Source organism: Bos javanicus, chromosome 11 (assembly GCF_032452875.1).
Source record: "Bos javanicus breed banteng chromosome 11, ARS-OSU_banteng_1.0, whole genome shotgun sequence".
NCBI lineage: Eukaryota > Metazoa > Chordata > Mammalia > Artiodactyla > Bovidae > Bos > Bos javanicus.
Genome location: NC_083878.1, coordinates 24,663,331 through 24,676,590, shown reverse-complemented (window position 1 = coordinate 24,676,590; position 13,260 = coordinate 24,663,331). Strand labels below are relative to the sequence as shown.

Genomic DNA, 13,260 nt, shown 5'->3' with positions numbered 1-13,260 from the left:
TTTTTTTTTTAACACCCGGGCCGCGCCAGGGCGCACGCGCAGGGCCGGCGGTCGTGCGCGGAGTCTGCACGCCGGCCCCCACCCTCCGTCTCCGTAAGGGTCCTTCCAATTTTTTTTTTTTTTAAGAAGTATCTGCTGGATGGCGCCCGTTTATCCTTTGTTAGGAAAAGACCATAGGAGAGGAAGAGAAGAAGAAGGAGAGAATCATTTACAAGTGATGAAAAGGAGGTATTTTCCCTTGGGAGTTCCTTCCTATAGCTAGAAAAGTCCCATGACTCTGGAGCGCTTGGTAGGGATTGGGGAAAGAGGGTGCAGATTCATGTCCTTGTGGAGTCTGTTAGTCGAAGAAGCCCTGGATAGGAACGTGATGCGGCTCAATGAATCTAAAATGCACATCTACCAAGCTTCTGGGTAGAAAGGGATGATGTAATGACTAGAGGTCTTTCTGTTCGGAAGGGCACCGTAATAGGCAGCATTGCTAGGGCAGGTCCTGGGCGTAGTCTACAGGTAGGAACTGAGAAAGGGGGAATTGGAGCTGCTTTGCATAACAAAAGTGAGGCATGTCCGCATTTAGTTGGGCAGAATGTGTTGGAAGAATGAAATTCATGTAGGATGATTCTCCCCTCACTTCCTTAGTATGGATTTGGACTAACACTGATGGTTTTTCTTTGGTGTATGTGTATGTGTGTGTGTGTGTGAGATATCTAAGAATTAATCATTGGTGATCAGAAGACCACAGGAAGAATGAGGAGGGGTACCTTGATTACACTCTGGCAGAGGGACCCTAAAGAGAACAAGAACTGGAGAAATGAAACCTCTCATAGATTATTCTGGGAGTCATCTAACAACGGTATGATTTCTGAGTAACTTAGACTCTGAAAAATGTTTGGCTGTAGATTATCCTTATGCTATAGATGGTCCTATTTGTGGTAGAGGGTAAGGGTTGGATGGATTTTGTTGAGTGGGGATATCATGGGGCTTGGAGGGGTGTTGCAGTAAATGGTAAATATAGTGACAGCTTGTATTCTTTGTCTTCTGTGTGCTGTACTCCCAGCACCTAGAATGGTGCCTTGGACACCACAGGCAATTAGTAAACACTTGAATGAATGAATGGCACCATGGAGAGCAGTGGGCTCACAGAGGAAAAGAAGAAATAGGTTTGGCCTTGGGACTGGTCAGCAAGGTTAGGAAATGGACCAGGCCTATGAAGACACACTGCTAAGGGCTTTTCCTTCTTCACTTGGGGCTCTGGGAACAATTATGTTTAATTTTCATTTTTTCCCCTATACATATCCCAAATTTTTAATGAAGTGGCCTACACATTCATGTTGGATGTGTAGAATTAAGAGAGAAGACAACAACAGCGAATGTGACTTCCCTGCACTGTCCCTTGTATTAGTTTTCTATGGCTGGTATAACGAACTGTCACCAACACCACAAATGTACTATCTTACTGTGCGCAGGTTAGAAGACCTAAAATCAAGATGTCTACAGGGCTGCATTCCTTCTGAATCCACCAAGCGAGAATCTGTTTTCTTGCCCTTTTCAGCTTCTAAAGACAGCCTGCATTCCTTGGCCTCTTCCTCATATCCCTCTGACCTCTGCTCCCATCGTCATATCTCCCTCTCTGACTTTTACTCTCTTTCCCTTATAAGGACCCTTGTGATTACATTGTGTTCACCCGGATATTTCAGGACAATCTCCCCAACTCAAGGTCCTTAACTTAATTGCATCTGCAAAGTCCTTTTACCATGTAAGGTAACATATTCACAGGTTCCAGAATGTGGACGTTCTAGGGGCCGTTATTCTGTCAATGTCACCCCCAAGGCCACCATGAGTGTCATACTCGGGGAAGATGGCAGCCCCAGAACACAGGCCAGGCCCCACACTCCGGCGAGCAGAAACCTGGCTGAGGGTGGAGCTGGGGGCAGGAGAAAGCAGTGGAGCTGGCCACAGCCTGGACTGGCTTTGGAGATGAGAGACCCATTCTTCTCTGCAAATCTACTGGGGGAGAATGGTTCTCAGTGACAGAGACAGAAAGACAGACTCTGCTGTTACAGAGAGAGGGGCTGTCCAAGCAGCAGACACTCAGGTTACAGCTTTTTCCAGTTTGGAGATTAAGAATTTGAAACAATTTGTGAAGTGCCATGTCTGGTTTATGGCAGGTGCACAGTTCAATAAAAGCCATCTATTATTAATACCCAAAAGGAGAGGGTGGGGAGGGGTGTTCCAGAGCCCCAGCTGCTGGGAGAAGCAGGTCACATACAGCTCTATATCCCCAACCCCAGGAAAACAGGAAGAAGACCTGTCATGAGGGAATAAGGTATGAGGCAGGTGTTCAGAGGTAGAGTTCCAAGTGCCCTTTATCTTAACTTCTTCCCACACAAGCTAGGAGGAAGCATCTGGCCAGTTCTTTAATGAAACTTGGAACTCACTGCTGTAGTCAAGAAGAAAATATTTTTGTGGTTTTTCTGTGGGGGAAGAAAGTAATAAATCTTTCTGTTGTTGAAGGAACACCTTTCAGTGGTATAGCTCTGAGAGGGATATATTATTATGAAAGTGTAAGTGCCTGAAAGTTTGTTAGTCGGGGCACTGGGAAGCTTCATGTATACCCTGAAGGGTAAGAACACAGGACGAGCTGGTGGTCCCAAGCTCAAAAGGTGGTCACGGAAGATACAGCTTTAAGAAAGTGGCTTTCCTACTAGAACAGCTAGGTTTTTGGGGTGAGTGTTGGATATGGAAAGCTCCTTTGTATTTCCCCATTGATTTCCTACAGAGTTCCTGCTCGGCAAAGAGCATCTGTTTTCACTGCCTGCTCTGATCAGTCAGGTATGGCAGGAAAAGGGGTCATGGCCTTGTTCTTAAGGAGATCATTCACCCTGGACAAATGTGATGAACCCTTGCTGGACGTTCTAGGCACCGATCCAGGTTCAAGGCATAGGGTAGGGACCAAAACAGACAACAAATTATAACTATGTATCAGGTTGTGATAGGAGAAGGCAATGGCACCCCACTCCAGTACTCTTGCCTGGAAAATCCCATGGACAGAGGAGCCTGGTAGGCTGCAGTCCATGGGGTTGCTGGGAGTCGGACATGACTGAGCGACTTCACTTTCACTTTTCACTTTCATGCACTGGAAAAGGAAATGGCAACCCACTCCAGTGTTCTTGCCTGGAGAATCCCAGGGTTGGCCGGGCCTGGCGGGCTGCCGTCTATGGGGTCGCACAGAGTCGGACACGACTGAAGCGACTTAGCAGCAGCAGCAGTAGCAGTATCAGGTTGTGATAGTGGTAGAGGGAGAGCAAGGAGAAGAAAAGGCTGGGTGTGTGTTGGGGTGGGGGGAGAAGGCCTCCCTGATAATGGGGTACTTGTGCAGAGATGCGAAAGAAGTGAAAGCGGCAAGACGGCAAGTCACAGAGACATCGGACGGGTTGGCCCGGATGGAGGGAACACCTATCAAAGCCTATGGAAGTAGCTCGGGGTCTTCCCTGGAGGTGCGGTGGTTAAGTTTGCCTTCCCTGGCCCAGAAAGATTCCACAGGCTGCCTGTGCACCACCACTACTGAAGCCCATGCTCTACAGCCCATTGTCGTTTACTGGCTAAGGCGTGTCTGACTCTTTTGTGACCCCATGGATTGGAGCCCGCCAGGCTCTTCTGTCCATGGGATGCTCCAGGCAAGAATACTGGAGTGGGTTGCCATTTCCTTTTCCAGTGCATGAAAGTGAAAAGTGAAAGTGAAGTCGCTCAGTCGTGTCCGACTCCCAGCAACCCCATGGACTGCAGCCTACCAGGCTCCTCCATCCATGGGATTTTCCAGGCAAGAGTACTGGAGTGGGGTGCCATTGCCTTCTTCTATCACAACCTGATACATAGTTATAATTTGTTGTCTGTTTTCCTCCTCCAGGGGATCTTCCTGACCCAGGGATCAAACCCACATCTCCTTCATTGCAGGCAGACTTTTTACCAGTGAGCCAGGGAAGCCCCTGGAGCCTGTGTTCCACAACAAAAGAAGCCATCGCAATGAGAAACCCATGCACTACAACAAAGAGAAGCCCTGCCTCACCGCAACTAGAGAAAGCCAGCGCACAGCAGTGAAGCCCAGCACAGACAAAAATTAAATAAATAAAGTAGCCCAGTTTTCAGTGAGTGCTATGCACACTGCCAACCAGGGTGACAGTATCTCCTTCCTCATGCACAGTCCTCACCCACAACAGTGGGTGGCAGCTCCTTTGTGTAACACATCCCAATCTCCAGCCGTGGTGGACTGGGCCTGAGGAGGGCATCCATTCACACTGGGCACTCTTGCATGAAGTAATGGCAAGCATAAGGGAGAATCAGCAGTATGCTGTGACTGTCTCCAGGGCTGACCTAGGGTTTTGAGTCTAGGAGGCTGGAGTTAGAAGGCCCAAAGCCTGTGTGACTGAGAGTGAGTTTATCAGCCTGTCCTTGAGGCAGAGACTCACCCAAGGCTATGCTTGTGCAGTCGAACATTTCTTCGGGCAGGTCAGTCTAGTGCTGCTCCTCTGCTTCCATCTCCTGAGTGCGGGTATGTAGATGAGGTGCAGAGACTGCAAGGAAGAGCACAGAGCAAACAGAAATACACTGAGATTGCTTAGGCTTGGAGCAACATTCCTCCAGGGCTCTCTCTGCACACACACCTGATCAGAGTAGAAAGAGGAATCAGATTTTTCAAAACTCTTTTTATGAACAGTTTTTTCTTTTAAGGCACTACCTTTTTAAGAAGTCTGGGTGTTTCTATCTTGATAATGTAATTTAAAGGTTTAAGTAAGGTTTTTTGTTTCATTTTTAAAAGGAATTTTTCATATGAGGAAGCTTTGTCCCTTTAATAACCTGAATATCCAGGGGGAATGGAGCAAGTCAGGCTCTGACTCGTTGCCTCTTGTTCCAAGCTCTGCGGTCTCTTGGATTGCAGCCTCTCCACAGCTTACCCTGACTTGGCTGAGCAGTTTTTCTTCATGAGTAAAATGCAAACAGCAAAGTTCTCAAGGCCAGAGCATTTCTTTCCACTGGGGAGGTTATGAATTTCTAAGGTGTTTCTCTGCTGGGCTGAGATTTCATTAACTAAATTATGTAAAGGGTCTTATTGTCATGTGTTGTTCAGTCGATAAGTCATGTTCAACTGTTTTCAACCCCATGGACTGTGGTACGCCAGGCTTCCCTATCCTTCACTGTCTCCTGGAGTTTGATCAAATTCATGTCCATTGAGTCAGTGATGCTATGCTTAACCTAATATCAATCCCAAACAAATACCAATAGTTGCTAAATAAATACCAGTGCCTATAGAAGTTACATCAAAAAAGAAAGTTCTTTTTAGATACAGAGGCATACCGGAGTATTTACAAGTGAAATGACATTGTGTCTGGGACTTGCTTTTAAAAATTCCAGTTAGGGACTTCCCTGGAGATCCAATGGTTAAGACTTTGCCATCCAATGCAAGAAAGTGCAGGTTTAATCCCTGCTTAGGGAGCTAAGATCCGATATGCCTGGAGGCCAAAAAACCAAAACATAAAACAAGCTATATTGTAACTAATTCAGAAAGGCATTAAAAATAGTCCACATAAAAAAAAATTTTCCAGTTAAGGAAATGTGCATATTTGTGGGGGAGGGGATGGAAGTAGGATAGGGGTGCTCCTTGAAACAAGATCAGCGCCTGTAGAGATTGTTCCAACTGGGTGGGAGGGACATGGGGTTCACTACGCCATTCTGTCTCACTTTGTGTATGTTTAAAACATTTCATGATAAAAAGTTAAAAGGCTGAGAAAGAAAAAAAAAAAAAAAAGAGATGTCAGTCTGCCCCACTCTTTGCTCTGGACTCCGCTGTTACATAATAACATCAGCAGAGATCCGAACATGGGGAATTTGATTATGGGAGTTTTCACAGTGTGACTTCAACAAAGGGAGAAGTTTGATGGATTATTTCTGGAGAGTGGAGCAGTCAGGGTTTCCAAGAAGAGTGATGTTGAAATGAATAATGAAGATTCCTTGCTCAGTGATGCAGCCTGAGGGCTCTTGTCAGAGGTTCTGAGAAATTGCAGAAGGGGCCGGTGGTGATCTGGTGGATCAGCGCTTCCTTGTGCAATGCAGGAAAGATCCTCAGGCTCCCTGCACTTTCCCCACAGTCCCGAGAGGATGGTTGTAGGATTTACTTGTACTTTATACCTGGGGCTATGGCCAGCGCAGTGCAGCCATCCAGGGCCAGTGTGGCTGGTCGTGGTGTTCTCCAGAGTCTCGGTGACTGTCAGGGGAACCCAGTTGAGGGAGTGTGTGCAGGGTAATCAGGCCTGGCAACCAGTCTCTTGCATTCTCGAAGATTCCCACTAAGCCCAGAAAGGAGCACTGGAATGCAACACGGGAAGTTCTTTCTTCTCAGCCTCTGTCACTGGGCTCATAGGGTGGGGTGGAAATTGGTCTATGGGTGACCACACCCATCTCCCTATCCACTCTGGCCAGAGACTTTACATCCTCAACAGCTGCTGTCTGTGTTTGGCTTTCAACTCAGGCTGTCTGCACCCAGCTCCCAGAAACCAGTTTGCAGGGGACAACTGTGACACCAACGTTCCAATCATATCTGACCTGTACCCTCGCCCTACTGTCCCCCCTGCCTACTGTCCCCCCTGCCACGCACACTGCATGCTCTCCTTTCATTTCTAAGACAGCATTTATCTCAGGAGGTGCGTCACTGATTTGTCCCATGGTTTCGTTCTGGAGTTCCTTAAATTTATTCCAAAAGCTCATCGCTTAAAATGTGTGAGGATTTTTTTTTTTTTTAGGTGAGTTTTGGTGGAATAAAGAATGAGGTGATGGAGATGCCTTTATCTAGTACTGCTCACACCACTCTGTGGGATAAGACTGGACAGTGAGTGATGCTTTAGGAAATAACTTGGCTCTTCCTTGTCATAATTAATTCAACTAATCAAGATGTGACATGGGCTATGAACTCTGTGGTACTGCCTTTTTAAGAGCTCATAATCCCTTAAAATCATTCAAGCCCTTCTGTATAGTAATAGCACTCCTGGAAATTTCTACAAATAAAATAATTCAAAAGAAGGGGGAAGGAAATCTTTATATGAATATAGATATTTATGGGAGAATCACTGATAACTGTGAAAACTGGAAACAATGAACAATGGACAGTAGCAGAGGAATGGTGAAACAAATTATGAGGTATCTGTCTCTTTGAAAGGCACACTATCTCAAAAACATTAATGATCCATTTTGGGGGGGCTAATCCCTTTCCCTGGAGGCAGTTGAGCAACTCCTCTGGAGGAATGATTCAAATCACTCCTGATCTTTAAATATTAATCGTTGACCAACTTAATTAATCATAGCATCCACATAGCAGCAGACACATGCAGGCAAACCCAGAACCTCTGGAAAAAAATAATGACAAATCGAAAAAGACCAGCCAGAAACCCCTGACAGCCAAGTACAAATGAGGGGTTGGCATGGGCAGGACTTCTTTCATCATTACTTCTCCTGTTGGAAGCACTCAAACAAACCATCCATCCCCGGCTGCTCTTCTCTCATAATCTTGCCCCAAACTTGTATGGGTAGCTCAGGGCTAATTCTGGGCCCAGGCTGCCAATGTTGTGTATTAGTGGAGTGAAGCAGGCTGACAGTCTGCAGCCCGAGAAGGTTTCTGGAGAAGAGTTTGTGTGCCAGTGTTAATTACAGCTTGACTTAAACCTTAGATTGTGGATAGACTATGAAAAAGGCAGATGGATGACTATGTGGTGACATGAACCCAGATACTTAGATCTCTCAACAGGAAAAAGAAAAACCTTAGAATCGTCTCCAGGGGACAGACACTGTGGTAGGTCCAGTGAAAATTATAAGTTTTGGGTTAGACACAACTTCTGCCCACAACCCAAAAGAGTGTGTTAGGGGGATAGAATAGAAATACAGATAGAATTCTAGTCAATAAACATAGCTCACAGAACAAAATGTAAGTACCTCAAAGGAATAAACTATGAATTAGGTCACTTGGGTTCAAACCCCAGCTAGGCTTTCTGGTCAACTGTGTGATCTTAGACAAATGTCTAGGACTTAATTTCATTTTAGGTAAAATAGAAATGAATAATGCCTAACTCAAAGGCAGGCATGAGGATTAAATAAGATAATGCATTTGAGAATCTGTTGAATTCACAATGTGGACTGCATGAGGCGACGTTTCTCAAACCTGGCTGCACACGAGAATCACTCTACCAGTGAAGTCGCTCTGTCGTGTCTGACTCTTTGCAACCCCATGGACTGTAGCCTACCAGGCTCCTTCATCCATGGAATTTTCCAGGCAAGAGTACTGGAGCGGGTTGCCATTTCCTTCTCGAGGGAATCTTCCAGACCCAGGGATCAAACCCAGGTCTCCTGCATTCCAGGCAGACGCTTTACCATTTGAGCCACCAGGGAAGCCCAAATCACTCTGGGGAGTTAAAAACATAATGATGGCTGGGGTCACGCCCCCAGAGGTTCTGAATTGATTTTTATCATGTGTGGCTTTGGTGGTGGGATATTTAGAACTGTAAAAGAGAAAAAAACAAATCTATAATTATAGTTGAAGATTTCAAAACCTTTCTCTTACTAATTGATGGAACATGTACAATAGAAAATCAGTAAGGATATAGAGGACTTGAGCAATGCTATCAACTAATTTAACTTAACATTTTTAAGAACATTCCACTTAACAGTGTACTTATTCTTTTCAAGAGCACACAGAAAAATTTCCAACATAGACCATAGTCTAACTACAAAATAAGTCTTAAGAAATTTTAAAATATCCAAATCAGAAGAATGTTTTTTTTGTTACAGAGGAATTAAGCTAAATGTTAATAACAGAAAGATATCTGGAAAGTAGCCAATTGTTTGGGAATGAATTTGCACACTTCTATATAACCTACAGGTCAAAGAAGAAATCAAAAGGGTAATTAAGAAATAATCTGGAACTAAATGAAAACACAGTATATCAAAATTTCTGAAGTTTAGCCAAAACATATTTATAGGCAAGTTATACCACTAAACATAGTACAGAAGAAGAAAGGCCTTAAACCAATGACTTTAGATACCACCATAAGCAACTAGAAAAAGAGCAAATTAAACCTCAACTAAGCAGAAAAATGTAAATTATCAAGATTAGAGAAGATATTAGTGAAACAGAAAACAAAAACAATGGAGAAAAATACATGAAATTAAAAGCTGGTTCTTTGAGAAGATTAGTAAAATTGATAGACCTCTAGCCAGACTGATCAGGAAAAAAAGAGAAAGAAGACACAAATTACTAATATCAGGATTGAGAGAGGTGATATCACTATGTATTCTACAGATATTAAAATTACTATAAGATAATATCAAGAATAGCTTTGTGCCAATAATATGACCAACTTAGAGGAAATATAAAAATTTTTTGATAGAATTTATTATTCAAACAAACAAACAAAAATAGATAACCAGTATAGCTCTACATCTGTTAAATAAATTGAGTTAGTGGTTAAAAATCTTCCCACAAAGAAAATTTTAGTCCAAGATGAATTCTATCCAATATTTAAGGAAGAAATAATATTAATTCTATATACAAACACTTCAAATAACTTGAAGGGGATGGGGATGGAACATATCCCAACTCATTCTATAAGATTAGAATTACTCTGATACCAAAACTAGACAAAAACATTACAATAAAAGAAAAGCAGAGACTGATATCTCATGAGTATAGATGTAAAAATTCTTAAGTAAGTTTTAGCAAATGGAATCTAACTATATATATATACATATATATATATATGATAATAAATAGTAAACAAATGGATTTACCTCAAGATTTCAAGGTTAGTTTGATATTTGAAAATCAGTGTAATTCACCATGTTAACAGGCTTAAAAGAAAAACCATAAGAATAGCTCAATAGATGCAGACTTGACAAAATTCAAGATCCATTTCTGATTTTTTAAAAAAGCAACTCTCAGCAAAGTAGGGAACTTCTCAACTTGCGAAAGGGCATCTATGAAAACCCTAATGATAACATCACACTTAATGGAAAAGACTGGCTCTCTTTCCTCTAAGACCAAGTACAGGCAAGGCTGTCCACTGTCACTATTTCTATTTAGCAATTTACTGCTTCTAGCAAGTACAATAAGGCAAGAAAAAATATATAAAAGGAAGCCACTCTAGACAAGAAGAAGTAAAGCTGTCTTTACTCTCGAAAACATAATATCTATGTGGAAAATTCTATGGAACCTAAAAAAGCTATAAGACTAATAAATGAGTTTAGTGAGGCTGCAGGACATAAGATCAATATTTTAAAAAATCAACTGTATTTCTAAATAGTTACAACAAACAGTTGGAAACTGAACTTACATAAACATTTACAAGGGCATAACAGTATCAACTACTTAAAACTAAATCTCAAAAATGCAGTATAAGACCTGTACACTGAAACTACATTGCTGAAAAGAGATTAAAAAATGATCACACTTATGAGAGATATACTGTGTTCTTGGATTGGGATATTTAAAATTGTTAAGCTGTAAGTTGTTCCCAAATAGATTGATAAAATCAAATCCCAATCAAAATCCCATTAGACTTTTTAAACCCAGAAGTTGACAAATACTGTAAAATTTAAGTTAATTCTAAAATTCTTATTTAGAGAAAGAATAAAGTTGGATTTCAAGACTAATAATAAAGCTATAGTAATCAAGGCTATGTGATATTGGTATAAAGATAGATCAGTGGAACAGAATGGAGACTTTAGAAAAGACCCACAAATATATGGTCAATTGGCTTTTGCACAAAGGTACAAAGGCAATTCAATAGAGAAAGGTCAGTCATTTCAATAAATAGTGAACATCCCTATGCAAAAAGTAAACATCATTCCATATCTTGCATCATACATAAAAACTAACTCCAAATGGATTATAGACCTAAATATAAAACCTAAAATTATAAAATGTCTAGAAAAATAACATAGAAGAAAATCTTTGTGATCTTTGGTCAGTTATACCACCAAAAGTACAACCCATTAAAGAAAATATAAATTAAACCTTATCAAAATTAAGAACTTCTGCCCTTTGAAAGACAGTATTTATCAACCATATATCTGACAAAGGACTTATATTCAGAATACATAAAGAACTCTTAAAACTCAACAATTAAGAAAACAAAACCCAATTAAAAAATAAGCACAAGACTTAAAAGATTCTCACCAAAAAAGATATAAGGATGGCAAACATACACATGAAAAGATTCTCAACGTCAGCAGTCACTGCTGCTGCTGCTGCTGCTGCTGCTAAGTCGCTTCAGTCGTGTCCGACTCTGTGCGACCCCAGAGACAGCAGCCCACCAGGCTCCACCGTCCCTGGGATTCTCCAGGCAAGAACACTGGAGTGGGTTGCCGTTTCCTTCTCCACAGCAGTCACTAGGAACATGTAAACTAAGACCACGATGGAGATACAATTATACATCTATTCAAACAGCTAAAGTTAGAAATACTGACAATACCAATCCAATTCCTAGAGAGGATGTGGAGCAACTGGAACTCATACATTTCTGGTAAGCAAGCAAAATGGTATTGTACAGTCACTTTGGGTAACAATTTGGCAGTTTGTTTTACAGTTAAATGTATACTTACCATACCCACTTTTAGGTATTTACTTAGAGAAATGAAAACTCATATGCTCATACTTGTTCATGGAGGTTTATAGCAGTGCTATTCATAGTTGTTTAAAACTGGAAACAACCCAAATGTCTTTCACTGGTAAATGGTTAAGATAAATTGTGGTATATTCATACAGTGGAGTATTACTCAGCAATAAAAAGGACAAACTAGTAGTAATAAAGGCAACAATGTGGATGAATCTCAGAATAATTATGTTGAGTAAGAGAAATCAGGTCTCCCCCCTCAAAAAAAAAAAAAGAGTATAGTTCCATTAAATTAAAATTCTAGAAAATGGAAACTAACCTATGGTGGCAGAAAGCAATTAGTTGTCACAGAATGGGTGGAGGAGTTGCCAAGGGGCACAAGGAAACTTTAGGGGTGATTAGCTTGATCATGGTGATAGTTTCACAGATGTATAACATATCAAAATTCTTCCTACTGTACACCTAAAATATATACAGCTTATTATATGTCAGTTATACCTTAAGAAAGCTGTGTAAAAACCTTTTATCTAGGGGACTCTAATGTGCAGCTAAATTTGAGGACACTGAAACATATACATAATTATCCTATGTCCTTCAGTTTTGGTTTAGAAGTTGGCTGCCATTAACCAACAGAGAGTTTTTCTATTGTCCAGATTCCAGTTCTGTAACAAATCTGAAACCTACAGGATAACTACAAAATGAACACAGCCCACCAGATAAATTCATTTTTGTAGTTCCAGGGCCTTCATTTTAAACTGCAGGAAAGTACTAGATAAAAATTCCTAATCTGAAATAAAATACAGCAAGAGACTCAAGCCTTTAAGCTTCCAGGGCTATAAATCACCCACAGTGCAGAGACAATTTTGGAACTGGTAATTTGGTGAAACTGTTCTCCCCATCCCTCACAGTCTCAGCTTCTGTGCTACCCTTACTTTATTAGAGTTTGGTATTTGAACCTACTCCACTTTCTGCTTCTCTTTCCTTTGACCCAACCTGCAGGGCTTCCCAAATGGTTCAGCGGTAAAGAAACCGCCTGCAATGCAGAAAACACAGGAGACTCGGGTTCGATCTCTGAGTCAGGAAGATCCTTGGAGAATGATATGGCAACCCGCTCCAGTATTCTTGCCTGAAAAATCCCATGGACAGAGGAGCCTGGTGGGCTACAGTCCAAAGGGTCGTAAAGAGTCAACATGACCAAGCAACAGGACACAGAGCAGCAGTTCTTCCAAGAATAGGAACCTGAATGTATTGAAGAAGTTGCTAGCTTTGTTAGGCTAAGCAAGACCTCCTTAAATGAGTGTATTTCCTCTTTCCTCTCAATGACTCACACAGGATAAACTATAAAGGACCTGAAATTGGCTGAAGCAGACCAGTCTATCCATTCCGATGTGCACGCTTTGCTCAGAGGCAGCAGGATGGCTTAGGGTGGCACAGTTTCACCTTCACTACGCCTATGAATCACCTGGGGATCCTGTCGAAATGCAGAAGCTGAGCCAGTAAGACTGGGGTGGACCCCAAGACTATGCATTTCTAACCAGCCTCTCCTTGGTAATGCTAATGCAGCTAGTTGGGATGCAAGGCAAATGACCTTTCAAAGTCTTTTCATACCGGG

The 13,260-nt window shown here is 41.9% G+C and overlaps 1 long non-coding RNA gene across 2 annotated transcripts in view; it reads right to left on the bottom strand.

The window, feature by feature from the left end:
* LOC133256928 (uncharacterized) overlaps nucleotides 1–11,961 on the bottom strand; it is a 46,888-nt gene extending 34,927 nt beyond the window's left edge. Inside the window, exons 1-2 of one of the 2 annotated variants that reach the window (XR_009739337.1) lie at nucleotides 6,181–11,961; nucleotides 4,464–4,568 (exon numbers count right to left, since the gene is read on the bottom strand). This is a non-coding gene — a long non-coding RNA (uncharacterized LOC133256928). The other variant, XR_009739338.1, reaches the window with a different exon arrangement.
* Nucleotides 11,962–13,260: the final 1,299 nt, after the last annotated feature.